Genomic DNA, 14447 nt, shown 5'->3' with positions numbered 1-14447 from the left:
ACAAGCTGGCTATAAATTATCACAAACTATGCTATCAGATGCTTTAGTCAAAAGCATTCAAAAACAGAAAAGAACATCAAACGAGCCAACAGCTATTTAATGCAAAGCACAGGAAGTAACTGATAACAGAATAGGGTTTGTATAGCCCAATTCAGGTGCCTAGAACAGGATAAAGGGAGTGGAGATATCTAGCTTCTGGAAAGTCTTGAAATGGACAAGATTTTGCACTGAGGAGAAAATGCTGTGTACAGAAACAAGTATGTAAGACAACTACCATTGTTGTTGTTATGTGCCTTCGAGTCGTTTACGACTCATAGTGACCCTATGTAAAACAGCCCTAAACCCTGCTCTATCCGGTGCCAATCTCATTGCCTCTGACACTCCCATCCCAATTACCCCAGTCACTGAATCAATCCACCTCATAGAGGGTCTTCCCCTCCTGCGCTGTCCCTCCACTCTACCCAGGATGATGTCCCTCTCTAAAGACCTGTCTCTCCTTACAACATGTCCAAAGTATGTCAGACGAAGCCCCAGTATCCTTGCCTCCAAGGAGCAGCCTGGTTTAACCCTCTCTAGGATGAATCTGTTTGTTTTCTTGGCAGTCCATGGTACATTCAATACTCTTCTCCAGCACCACAGGTCAGAGGCGTCAAAACCAAAAGAAAATCTCAGAATTTCAATCATATTTGTAACTATAAGCCAAAAACAAGGGGAAGTTCTATGATGTTAAAAATGTCATCTTTAACCTATGGTTCCTTCTAAAAATTCAGAAAACTAATTTCACACACAAAAAATAGAAAAAGGGAAAGAAAAGAGATAATGAACAGAAAAGCACCACAAGTGGGCAGAAACTGATACAAGACATAAGAATAGAAGTGAAAAGTTTACAAATTAGGAAACAATCCAGAGTTAGAAATTTTGTTCCCTTTTTAATTGTGATTTTAATGAAAGTTTAAAGAAAACTTGGATTTTTTTTTAAATTATCATTTGTGTGTGTGTGTGTGTGTGTACTGTCAAATCAGATCTGACTGGTATAGAAGGAGACTGTCCCTCTTTCTCTAGCAGAGCATCTGGTGAATTTGAACCGTGCACCTCTGGGATTGCAGTGCAGCTTCTTGCCACTAGACCACCAGAGCTCGCCGAAATCTTGGGATTTTCATCCATTCATTGTCGCACATTTTCCTCCCTACCCACCAAGTTTGCTTTTCTCTTGTTCTGGACTGTCGTCATGCAAATAATACCTAATCATATATTCCTTTTAAACAGTTCTTCCCCTGAGCGGTTTCAATGCAGTGTTCATTATTTATCTCCTCTTTTCTTAAGTTTTTTCCCAACCTCTAGGTCAGTCCTGTTTTATAACAGTGGCATTATGCACTATTTATCCTTTTGTGACTAAGATATGTCACTCAGCAAAATGTCCTCTAGGGTCATCTATTTTGTATAATATTTCATGAGTTCCTTGGTGTTTTTTTTTTCAATGTTGCATAGTAGTCCATTGTGTGAATATATACCACAACTTCTCTATCCATTCATTTGTTGATGGGCACTTGGTTGCTTCCAACTCTTTGCTACTGTGAACAATGCTATAATAAACATAGATGTGCATTTATCTGTTTGGGCAGCAGTCCTGTTTTTTTATGGTATATTCCCAGTGGAACTGCTGGGTCAAATGGTATTTCGATTTCCAACTTTTTGAGAAAGTGCCATACTGCCTTCCATAGTGGTTACACCATTTTACACTCAAACCAACAGTGAATAAGGGTTCCAATTTCTCCACAGCCTCACACCAGCATTTATTGTTTGCTGCTCTGTTGATCTTTGCTATTGTTACTGGAGTGAGATAGTATCTCATAGTTATTTTGCAGAGGTCTTTTTAAAAAATATTACTTCATAGATGAAGACTAAACTAGGAGAAACTTTACAAGAATGCCTAGATATATCAAGTAATGTCTTAGGAAAATGTGAAAAGGAAAGCTGTTTAAAAATAGAAAGAAATGGGAGCTCTGGTGGCCTAGTGGTAAGAAGCTGCACCACAATACCAGAGGTATGCGGTTCAAAGCCACCAACTGCTCTGCTGAAGAAGGAGGGGAAATCTCCTCCTGTACCAGTCAGATCCGGTTTGACCGTACATACAAAAAAAATAATAAAATAATTTTAAAAAAATGGAAATGACGGAAGGAAAACATGAGATTTTTGAGAAAGTGACAGTTTGCAGGGAACAATTACTAATTCTAAATCTAAAAATTCTAATTCAAGAAGTTGCACTGCAATAGTGAAGGTACATGCTTAAAATCCACCAGATACTCCGCTGGAATAGGAGGGGTGACAGGAACAATGAAAGAGCAAAATACGTACCTGAACATCAATACAAAGACAAAATCCAGGAAAATAAGAAAGAAAAAGAATAAAATCACCTGGTATCTAGATAAAATTAATCAAGTGATTTGTGAGGGAGAGAAAACTGGATTATCTCTTCTCATCTTCTTTGAGAGAACTTTTGGAGCAGAAAAAAATGGAATAACAAATTGCAGAAACTCAAGGAAAAAAGTGTGGTTTTCCAAAGGAATTGTAATCAATGTCAGAAAACATGATATGCTTATGAACTGTTGCATGGAAAATCCAGTTGCACTGTAAACTTTCATTCAAACAAGATAAAGCTTCACAACTTGTGAAATTTTAAAAAATGTGATAAAGATTTTATATCCAGTCTAGTTAATTTTGACGCATAAAGGCAACAAACTTTTTGGTAATAAGAGATTACTGCTTTTGAAATAAGAGATTACTGCTTTTATGAATCCCTCCTAAACTATCTGCTAAAAATGAGCTTCAGTCAATCAAACTCAGTACAAATTGAGGCATCAACAACAAGGAAGAAGTGAATAAGCAGCATGTAGCTACAAGGGCAGTTAGGAATGAATGAGCACTAAAAGGGAAAGGGCTGTTGTATAATGATAACATGACCTGACAGTGCAGATACGCAAAAATAATTTTGATGCTTGTATACTGCTGGTGACATCAGGAGCTAGCCCAAAGTTACTGTGAATAAATGGGAAATAAAGTAAATGAATTAATTATAGGATACTCTGATTCTATCACCTTTTGTATTCTCAAACACCTGGATTCTTAATACGGAAGGAAATATTACTTATAATGAATATTGAAAAACTGAGGCTAAAACCTCAGTTTGGGTAAATGCATTTAAATGTTGAGGCTGCTAACCAAGGAGCCGTTGTCTGAATCTAACAGACTGGATGCAAGCTAAAGCGTTCTCATCTATAAAGATTTACAGCCTCGGTGTCCACTGCAGGGTCCCCCAGAAATCAGAATCAACTCAATGGCTGAGGGTTTGTTTCTTTTTTGTCTGCTTAAATTTATAAGCTCTTTTACAAGTATTATTTATATATTACCTAATAAGCCCTGATGGCATAGCAGGCTAAGTGCTGGGCTGGCAACTGGCAGATAGAATTCACCAGCTGAATTATTATTAATGCATCTTGGCTACATGTTTAAGCAAAAGTTGGCACAACTCAATTTCTTCCTCTTTGGCTTTAGCTTTTGGTACATCTATTTGAGTAACAGTTGTAATAGATCTTCTTTGTACGTGAATAGATGGCATCCTATCACTCACAGCATCATGATAGATCCTTTTATCTATGAATGCAGTATCATTACTTTAAAGTTAGCTCTGGACAGGCTTACCAGTCTGTGCCAGGAAATTCGGAGAACAGCTAGCTGGCCAATGGACAAGTAGTGATCTGTATTTGCTAACATTCCCAAGAAAGAAAATCCAAGAGAATGCAGAAATGAACAATATCATTAATATTACACGCAAGATATTGCCGAAGATTATCTATGAGCAGCTAGAACAGTACACTGACAGAGAACTGCCAGACGTTCAAGCTGGGTGTAGAAGAGGCCATGCACTACGGATATCATTTACTGATGTGAGATGGATCTTGGGTGAAAGCACAGAATACCAGAAGAATGTTTATTTGTACTTTACTGACTATTCAAATACATTTGTGTAGATAACAAGTTATGTCTAACATAGAGAAGGGAAACCCTCATACTTTTGCTCATGCAAAAACTCTACCTAGACCAAAAAGCTGCTGTCTGAATAGACCAAGGGAACAGTGCATGCTTTTAAATCAAGAAACGTATGTGTCAAGAGCAGTATTCTTTCTTCCTGCCGATTCAGTTTGAAAGCTAAGGAAATCATTTGAGAATTTAAGACTTTTTAAAGAAGAACAGGGCACGAGGATTGTAGGAAGGAAGCATTATACAGTTAACATAACCTTGCTTGCTCAAAGTGAGGAGGACGTGAAGTGATTACTGCAGAAGATCAAGGACTACCAACTTCAATATGGATTACATCTCATCAAGAATACAAATAAGACCAATAAGCAGTAACATGATGGATAGAGAAAAGACTAAAGATGTCAACAATTTCACCTTACTTGGATTCACAATCAACAACCTTGGTACTAGCAATCAGGAAATCAGGTGTCATACTGCACTGGACAAATCCGCTGACAGGAATCTCTTCAAGTTACTGAGAAGCAATGATGTCAGTTCAAAGACCAACATGCACCTAATTCAAGGCATGGTCTTTTCAATCATCTGCTATGCATGTGATTGCTGGACAATGAATAAAGATGACAGAAGAACTGATGTCTCCGACTTGTGCTAGAGAACAATACTGGATAGACTGTGGCCAGCCAAAAGAACAAACAGATCTGTCTTGGAGAAAGTGCATCCAGAGTGCTTCTTAGATACAAGGATGGTGAGGCTTTATTGTCATATTGTCAGGAGGGGCTATTCCTTGGTAAGGGACATTATGCTTGGAAAGGTGGAGGGTTGGCAAAGGAAAGGACAAACCTGAACAAGATGAAATGACACAGTGACTCTAGCAATTGTCCTGAGTATATCATGGATGAGAAGGGTGACATAGGCTAGGTCACGGTTCAGGAGGTCACTCTTGAGTCATACTCAATTCACCAGCACCTACCAACAATAACAACATTGTTTCCAGGGCTTCTTGGAAGAAATGGCTGATTCCAGTATTGAAGCAAGAAATGCACTTGTTCTACTAAATAGTAAGGAAGCTAGGCAGGTATCCTAGGATCATGCCAAAATTACTGAAGAGCCACCTTAATGAGGCTCTCACTGGCCAAAGAGAAAACATATTTAAATCCGTGGCAAGTCCTAACGATGAGGGGAAAACCCAAAAACAAACACTAGTCATCCAAGAGAAATAAATACATGGTGAGCACCATATGAGGACACGTATCTTATACATCAGCACATAAAGACTCAAGCATTTATCCTGAGTCTTCTGTATTAGCTGCACCATTAGTTAATTAAACAGTAGCTGAAGAGAAGTATTTATTTACACAGGTGTTCCAGAAAATAAAAAGAAATGGTGATTTAAGAGTATTTACAGTGATGATTTAGAGACCTAACAATTAATTAATCTGGGCACTGGGCAATAATAGCTGGTAGTAACTCAAGTAGAGTTGACAAAAGACAGCTGCAAATTCCTTGGTACTCTCCACTAGGGGGTAGGCTCTAATTCACTTGAGCCATCCCAGTAAACTCTTCTAACTAAAAGAATATGGTAGAATTGGCATTACAGGACTCCCAAGTCAGGTCAAAAGAAGGTTTGGAGCTTCTGACTTGGTATCTTGAATATTAACTACCTTGCATTTAAGCATTCAAACCACTCTGATGGATAGACAATGTGGCGAGGCCTTAAATCTACATGGAAATGGCGAGGTCTGGCTGCATCCAATCTTTGCGCTATTCCCACCAGATGGAAGGCATGTGAATGAAATACCTTAGAACTTGGAGCTCCCAGTCCAGCTACATCCTGTAGATGAATGCCTCAAAAGCAGAAAAGCCACCCTCTGAGCCCTGTTCAAATCCCAGACCTACCACCTTATGAGATACAAGAACACGGTTTTTCAGTGACCAAGTTTCTGAAACATAAGCAGCGTTTTAAAAGCTAAAGAACTGAAGATTCATGCTTTGAGGTTTAATACTAACAGACACTTTGTGAAAAATAATGATCGATCTGGAAACAAACAGAAAAGGTGGAGTAACTACAGTAACGGTATTTTAAAAAGAGCTGACACAGAATCATTTCAGGAAGAAGCATATGAGCGAGAACCAGTAGTATCGGACGGAGGAAGGCAATCAAGTGACGCCAAAGGCATCGACAAAAAAAAATAAGACCTTCAGGAATAAAGAGGAAAACTTATTATTATTATTAAACTTATTAAAGTGTTTCAACAAGCTGCGCCTGCTTGTCTATGCCTAGAAATTTAGAGGACAGCTGCACAGACAATCGACTGGAACAGATCCATATCTGCGCCCACTGAAAAACAGGGTAATCCAAAATGTGGAAATTAATGAACAATATCATTAATATCTCATGCAGGTAAAATCTTGTTGATCATTACTCAAAAAGTATCTGAGTAGTATACTGACAGTGCTAGATTTAGAAGAGGCTGTGAAAATACAAATATCATTGCTGATGTTTCATGGATCCTGGCTAAAAGCAAAGAATACCAGAAAAACGTTGACTTGTGTTTTATTGTCTATTCAAAGCCATTCAATTGTGTGGGAGAGAAGTTGTTATGTTAAACAGGGCAATGTGAAAGAATCTTGAAGATACGTAGTAATATCCTATTTCTTAATCTGGGTGGTAGTTATATAGACATTCATATAATTCACTAATCTATACCCTACAATTGCAGTAAAGTTAAAGAAAAAACCTCTACTCTTTGGGAACGGACATAAACACCAATATCACAATCTCCTCAAATACTGAGGGAGATACAAAGCAAACCAATTCTGCATAAGACCTGCCAGATGCGAGGCACAGTGTAGCTGTGACAGGGAAGGGAACAGTGTCTAAGCAAATAGCAACAGGAAGACCATAGACATAATAACTGCTTAAGAGTAACAGTATTGTTGCAATTGGCTGCCTTCAATTAGACCATAAATCATGCACTCTCATGCTCAATCAGGTAAACCCACTGTGGTCCATAGTGTTTTCATTGAAAGTAGACTGCCAGGTCTTTTTCCTAGTCTGTGTCAGCCTGAGGTAGCACTGAAACATGCATGTTACAGCAAAGCACCATTGGCTATGCCTGAGGTGCTTGATATAATCTGAACTAAGGTCTTATACATGGGAAGTGAGAATTACAAGCTGGCCATGGCAGAGAACAATCTTGTACTTACTTCTACACAAAGATATTATCAAGTCTAAAGTGAAGCTTAAATTGATATTTAGAGTAACATCAAAAAGAGCTCTGATGGTTTAGCAGCAAGAAGCTATGCTTCAATCCTTAAGGCACACAGTCTGAATCCACCAGCTGCTCTGTAGGAGATGGATCAGCAAACTCTTCCCATGTGATTAAAAGCCTCTGAAAACCTGCTGGAGGGTCAGTTACGGGTTGGTTCCAGCTCAATGGTAAGCAACAAAAAGCATCTGAAGCAGCCAAATAGTGAATATACCTTAGGCTGACAAAAAGAACAGACAAATCTGTCTTGAAAGAAGTGTAACCAGTGCTTCTTAAAGACTGAGAGACTTCATCTCACAAACACACACACTGGGCATGCTGACAACAGGGCCAAGTCTCTGAAAAAGGTCATCATGCTTGGAAAGGTGGATGGTCAATAAAAGAGAAGGTGGCTGTGACGTTAGCATAGAAGCTGGCTTTTTTAGCCATTACAGTTAGTCCCCTCTGGTGCATAGCTATCTTAACTGCAGACACATGGTCTTACAACTCAGCATGATCTCACAAAACAGCCACAGCTGGAGGAGCAATATAAAGAGATCACAGTACTGTCCACACCGTGGAGTATGTGAAAATACCAACACAGGAACAGCAGTGCAACTGTTTGAGCATCTCCCTGAATAGAGCCTGGCCCACTGCTCACTAGTTTCTAAAAAAAAACCCAGCCTGCATACCTACAGTCATGTGAGTCATTCTCCTGAGGGGTCTGAGTCTCTGGAGGACCTTTTAGACAATCACCAAACCCACAGACCTTAGAGGAATTGGGCAACGAAGCCACAGATGGAGCTGGTAATAGAAAGTACGGATTTATATGGTGGGTTAAGCATTTGGGATTAAACTGATCTGAGGCTTTTCATAGTCTGTTAGTACTATTCACAGGACAAATTATAAAGACAGTGGCCTTTAGTGAAATGGATTGACACAGTGACTCTAACAGTGAGCTTAAGTGCAGCAAAGATTGTAAAGATGGTGCACGATAAGGGCAGATCTCAATCTTATAGCCAGGATTTCTAAGAGTCAGTCAACAGCACTAACAACACAAACTACGGAACAGAGTCAGAAGAAGGGGGCGGGGGGAGGGGAGACACTGATGATTTACACGGAAGAGATACGGTGCTCTATTCTTTCATGTTTTGGTACTTACCCAAAAGTATAAATAAGTTAAAAACCATGAACCATATAGTTAAGATTGTGCATTTCAGTTTAAGAAAATTATCATTCAATTAAAAAATGTCTTTTTTCCTCCCCCTAAGAGCACAAAATATTTAGGATACCCCTGAAACACTCTTAACTTTTAGAAAACGGCAAAGCTCCAACCTAGAAAGAACAAAGTTAATTCTTTTTTTCCAGTAAATATACAGGTGTGTGTGTGTGTGTGTGTGTATACACACACACACACACACACATATATATTAGACTGCCTAAGACATGGCAGGCACTGTACCGAGAATAGAGTAGAGGACAAACTAGATATTATCTTTTCCCTCATTAAAGTCACACCTCTTGCAGACAAAAAGGTTTTAAAAAGTAAACACACCATTACAACTCACTCACTGGAAACCTCTTTTCGGTTTCCAGCAATGTAAATTATAATTGGAGACTGTCCATCTTTCTCCTGGGAAGCTGCTGATGGAGTCGAACCAACAGACTTGCAGACTTGGAGCAGGAGCACAACTCATCCTATGGTCTATGCCACCAGAGCTTCCTTATCATTATTAAATTGTGATAAAAGCTAAGGACTAGAACATGTTATGGAAGGAAAAAGAAGAGTGACCAAAATACAGAGGAGGAGAATTAAACCACTGTCTTCCTTCTAATTAAAAAAAATTTTTTTTAAAAAATCTTATTTATCCTGACATTGCCTTATCTGCTGTTCAAATGTGTCTCTTTATCAAATATTTACCTTCTGAAATAAGTACAGGATAAAGTTTGAAGACTTTATGCTTTGTGAATTAAGTCAATCACAGAAGTACAAATGTGACTTCACTTTTATAAAAAGACAAGAACAGTGTAATGTACAGACACTAGAATTTAATAGTAGTAATCGCAGGATGCAGGGAAAGGGAATCCCAAACCCCCACTCCCCTCTAGTTGGTTCCAAGTGAGTCCCATAGTTTACACAGCTCTAATTTTTATAGAATTAATCTGCCACATTTATGCCTTGGAAGAAAAGGAGGTGGTCTCAAACCACCAATCTTTAGGTTAAAAGTCAAATTCTTTAATCATAGCATCACCAGGGGATCTCTGGAAAAGGAGAAGGAGTTAAAGCCTATGGAGTACCAAGTTTCAGTCTACCGTGATGGGAAAAACAACACTGATTAAGGAAGAGGTTACATCCCTATGTAGTGTGACTGTCAATAATCAGTACACCTGTAGAAAGCTAACTTGGCAAAAACTGTGTGATAAACATACTGATGACACAAAAGGAAAAAGTAAGTAAAAGCCGCAACAAAAGAGACATAAACACACAAACGGATGTGCTGAGTGTCATGAGATTTGGTTCTTTGTTTTGGAGATTTAGTGTCATGGTTTCATAAATATCCCAGTTAATTAGCCTAATAATGTGGTTAATGTTTCTGTTCAACCTCCAAGTTCACTGCATAGTACTTGGAGCCTTAGAAATTTGCAAGCAGATATCCAACATACAATAGCTGATCTCTATTCACATGAAGCAACAGATGAAGCAGTGAGGAAGAGCAGGAGAAAATGTAATGTGCGGCTTACAGCCTCCATGAACAACTGTGCCTTTTGCTATAAGACCACTACTCAACATTTTAAGTTCTATGGCAGAAACTTGATCAAAAGGGGAAAATGCAAAACAGAATCTCAAATTCTCACTGAATCCAATCTTCTAGAGTCATGGAGACTGGATGAACCCCTTCAAAATCAATCACCCTAAAATGACCTTTAAATATGAAATTACAAATAGCCCCTGAATTCTTTAAACCATGTTAACAATTTAGGTTAAGTAGTTAAGAGTATCTAGCTTGAGCATTAAGCTTTGAGGTCTATCTATGAGATCAAATGATAAAAGCATCTAAGAAACTACAAAGGAAACTCAGAAGCCTGTGGGTTTATGTTAATGAGACAGGAACTACTCAGAAAAGGAAGGTGAGAATAAAAGCACAAATTAATTTTTAAAAACATAACTGATGTCACTGAATTCAAATGTAAAACTTAAGTTGGTGTATGTAATTGTTGTGCATATGCTCAATAACAAAATTAATTATTGAAGGGGAAAAAACAAGCAATTTCTAGACACCTGGCAAACCTGAATACTATAAACTGCTCAAGTAAATTGTCAATTAAAATGACAATTAGCCATGATGATGATAATGCTTGCACAGAATATAAGGAGAAAGAATTTGGTTTTATTTTGAGTTCCAGGAGGGTTTAAGAATTGTTAGCATCTAAATAGTAATCTGCAGTTGTTGGTGACCAAGTTATTGTTTTGGTCCCTGAGTCAAAGAAAATGTCACCAAATCCTGATATCCTAAACACTCCAGTATGCTGCACATTGTTCTTCCTGGTGCTAAACTGCAAAAAGAAGGGAGGGAAGGAAGGAGGCAGTAAGAAGGAAAGAAGGGGGCAGGGTAGGTAAGAAGAACAGATTCTTTTACAAGGAGAGAATAAAGCACTTACACTTCATAGGACTTTCTAGCCACAGATGCCAGGTGCTACCCACTGAAATCCAGGCTTGGACTAAGCTCCACATTTCAGTAAGGACCATCGCAACCGAAGCCTGGGGCTCCGAGTCAGCAGGAGGAAGCGGCAGCTCCCACTAGCAGCACATTTCAAAGAGGCTGCAACAAGAGAACATTTTCCATTTAAGCATCTAATTCCAATCTTTCATTTCACAAAGCAGTAGCAGAGCAAGCCTTTATAGGAGTCTTTTCAAAAGGTTATTTCCATGACTATGTGATGAATATGAGGCAGGCTATCGCCTAGCAATCCTTTCACTAGCATGCTCTAAATCCTTCATTATACTTCACAGCAGACCCGAAAAGAACTCTCCCCTTTCTTCTTTAATAGCGTGCTGTTGCTCCAAGTCTCACTTCTAGCCCAACAGTTCTCAACCTGCCAGATCAACTGAAATCACTGAGCAGGCCCTCAACAAAGCAAGTACACACCCCAATAGGAGCCTCAGGACTCATCAGCTGCCAAGAACCAGGAGAGGATTAGAAATGCTGGCTAATCCTGCACAAAACTCCTCAAATTAGGCAGAATTACTTAAAATACTTCATGGAAGAGCTCATTTTCTAAAAGAAAATGAGGTTCTGGCGATATTTCTATGAGACTTGAAAAGTAATATAAGTGTATTTTTGAAAGACATTTCAATTAATGAACAAATTTATTCAATACTTTCAAAGATCAGTAGTATCTTAGGGAAAGAAGGACTCTATCAGAACACAGAATGAAAAATTTGTAGTAAGAAAACAAACTTTTGGGACACAGTACGTGAAACAATATGATACAGAGCTAGAAAAACGTCAAGTCAAGAAAAGTCTGTTTTCATGATACAGCTAAAGAAGAAAAAAAATTTTTATTTACCTGAAACAAGAAAAGGAAATTTTAAGTCAACTATCTCGTTAAGTTCTTATAGCTAGTACTTTGAGAACATAATAGCTTTTAGACAAATTTCTAAACTACATTACTGTATGATGATGAAAAAACTGGTTTGGTAGAATCTTTACATAACATATTTATATGCTGAGGGCTTATAAAATGACCAGCGTTATCGTAATTTCCCCCACAAGTGATTTTGCAAGATGGCCTGAAATAGAGAAGTCATGGTGAAATGAAACTAAGGTAGTTACCACAAGAGTGCGAAGTAAACAACTTGCATCTACAAAAGTAGAGTATTTTTAGGAAAAAACCCAAAAAACAACCATAAAATCTCTAGCAAGCTTCCACACCCAAAATATATAGAATGCATAATTAATTTTTTGGGAAGAAATTTACAATTAAAAATTATTCTTTAAAACATCAGTTATTCAAATTCCAAGAGAAATAAACACTCGAATAAGCTCCAAATGAACCCTGGAACAAACAGCACCTGTTGGCACCTTGCTCTCAGAGGGCAGCACTGCAAGCTGGGGGTTCCTTGGGGTCCGATGAAATGCCAGTGCTTTAGGGACACACATTTTCAAACAGTCTTATGTTGAAATGGGCTCTGTCAAATTAATTTTGGCTTAATCTTGTAGCCAAACTAGGTTAACATATATAAGTGGTATTGAGAGACCTTGTGGATTTTTTCCATGTAAAGAATCTCTATACAAATTAAAGATCCTTGGCTACTTATCAATGTGAAGATGAACTCCAAACAAGGCCTGAATAAAAAGTATACACAAGTTTGGATAAATGAAATCTGTTTACGTTGAGAGTAACTGAAGCAATGCATTCATTTCTTGGTTAAAAACTGTAGACCTTGAAGACTAACACTACTACTCAGCCTTGATTTAAAAGCAATGGCAACTTTGTTTCCAAAGTGCAGCTGATTATGGGCAGACCCCTCATTTCCCCGCCTCTTTACCCAAATGCTTTGAATAAAAGGATCTGATCTTGAAAAAAGCAAAAGGGTAGTAATGTGGAGCTTAAACCAAACCATTTAAAGCAAACTGGCATGGGGGTGGGGGTGTGACTATTTCTGCATTCCTAACAGTAAAAAATATAGAAACAGATTTCCTGTAGTCACTCAATGCCTGCCTACGTGACCTAGTTAAAACAACTCCTATAAATCAGAGTAACAAGAAAAGCATTGGCCATAATAAGCATATGTTAATACTGTACTGAAGATTTGTTTTTCAAACTTAAAGATTTGTGAAATGTCTAGCTAAAAATATTGTACAATCAGAGAAAACTCAACAAACTTACAAACACATGTATAGTTTCTTATCTAGTTCCAAGTATATTCTTCTGTTTTGGGGAATATCTGTTTAAATGATATAACACTAGGGCTGAAACCAAATTAATAAAGCCATGAAATCATAAAAACAAAAGTTGAGAAAACAATTGTAAAACTCTTCTGACGGCTTGACAAAAAATTAAGTGAAAAATCACAATGTAAACACTATACAAAAGAAAGGAAAATAATTTGTTTAAAAAGATTTAGTTTTGAAAGTTTACCAGAAAGAAGAAAGTCAGTACTTTTTTATGGGTTGTATAGTCCAAACACTTTGGAGTCTCCCCTTCAGTTTTGTGAACAAGCCAAAAGGCCTTTTTGTGGGGGACCTCACCTACACAGCGCTAGACTATAAACACACACACACACACACACACACACACACACACACACAGTTTCAACCTCATAGTACAAACTACAGAAATACATGTAGTAATCTGGGCAATCTCAAATTACTATGAATTAAATGGTTTTTCAATTTCCACACAATTGATTTTCTACTTTCACCCATTAACAGTGTATCATCATGAAAGAAGGCTGAAATATCTAGAAAGCACAGGAGATAACTGCTATATTTAAAAAATATAACAGAAATCTAATAATTTTATATCCAGAATCAAACCTTCTTTGGTACAAGGCCTGGGAAGAAAAGAAAATGCAGACTACTATGCTAACAGAAATACAATCACAGATTTACATGTATAAATTCCAGTTTGTCAAAAACATGAAATGTTCAATAACTGTACTACTCAATGCAACAGTACTAACCATAAGGGGCTACTGAACACTTGTAAATTTAAAAGCAATTCCTGAATTCCAAACAAGCTCAATTCCGAAATCTGTCTTTAAAACAAATTTATACCTAAGTCAAAAGAGTTTGGTATAGTCAAATTCTTGTCTTACTTCATACAGCTTACTTTTCTATGTATTAAAAAAAAACCATTTCCAGATACCTAAGATACCTCTTAACAATAATACAGTAATGCTGTTATATGCTATCAACTCAGAATCGACACACACTTGACCTTCTAATGGGTTTTCAGAGGCTGTATATCACACAGGACAATGTCCTTCTCCCTTTGAGCAGCTGGTAGAATCAAACCATACGCCTTTGGATTTGCAGCACAACTCCTTACCACCATGGCACCAGAGCTAATACAGTAATAATAAGGTTTTGTTTTTTTATTTTTTTAATAATAAAGTTTTTAAATCTGTTGCAAGGTAGAGTCTTTTGTTATTAC

The 14447-nt window shown here is 37.7% G+C and overlaps 1 protein-coding gene across 3 annotated transcripts in view; it reads right to left on the bottom strand.

Moving 5' to 3' along the window:
* Nucleotides 1-14447, bottom strand: part of TNPO3 (transportin 3) — an 88733-nt gene that overhangs the window by 50132 nt on the left and 24154 nt on the right. The window lies entirely within an intron of this gene.

Source organism: Elephantulus edwardii, unplaced genomic scaffold (genome assembly GCF_000299155.1).
Source record: "Elephantulus edwardii isolate Elephantulus edwardi_28Jun2011 unplaced genomic scaffold, EleEdw1.0 scaffold00181, whole genome shotgun sequence".
Lineage (NCBI taxonomy): Eukaryota > Metazoa > Chordata > Mammalia > Macroscelidea > Macroscelididae > Elephantulus > Elephantulus edwardii.
This window is presented reverse-complemented; position numbering and strand designations above follow the sequence as displayed.